Source organism: Mastomys coucha, unplaced genomic scaffold (assembly GCF_008632895.1).
Source record: "Mastomys coucha isolate ucsf_1 unplaced genomic scaffold, UCSF_Mcou_1 pScaffold12, whole genome shotgun sequence".
Taxonomy (NCBI): Eukaryota; Metazoa; Chordata; class Mammalia; order Rodentia; family Muridae; genus Mastomys; species Mastomys coucha.
In genome coordinates this window covers 90,089,304-90,089,804 of record NW_022196894.1, presented here as the reverse complement: position 1 = coordinate 90,089,804, position 501 = coordinate 90,089,304, and positions in this window count along the sequence as shown.

Below are 501 nucleotides of genomic sequence, written 5' to 3'. Positions count from 1 at the left end.
GGAAGTAAGCTGAATAAACCCTTTCCTCCCCAACTAGATTCTTGGTCATGATGTTTGTGCAGGAACAGAAACGCTGACTAAGACAGGGACAGACAGTCATTCTTGACATCAGTCTCCGCTATCATTGTCTATGGGCAGAGGCTCACTGCTGTGAATCTGCTGCCTCTGGTGCAACAGAGGCCAGGATGGGGCAGGTCTAGCAGAAAGGAACAAATTCCAGCCACTCCTGGGTTCAGTCTTGTCACCATGGATTCCCACTCTTCTCACTCCTCTGAAGCATCAGATCTACCTCTGCAAGGCTTCCATTACAACTGACCATCTTAAGAAATCCCTTGAAAGGATCCCATGCCCTTGACATTTAAAGGGGACTCTTCTCCTAGCCTGGAAATGAAGACATGGGTGGACACGTAATATGCTAATGGGTGTGTGAAATGGAGTGTTAATCTCCATGGAGCAGTAACCATGGCACTCTATACACACATGTCCAACTGTAACATTGTA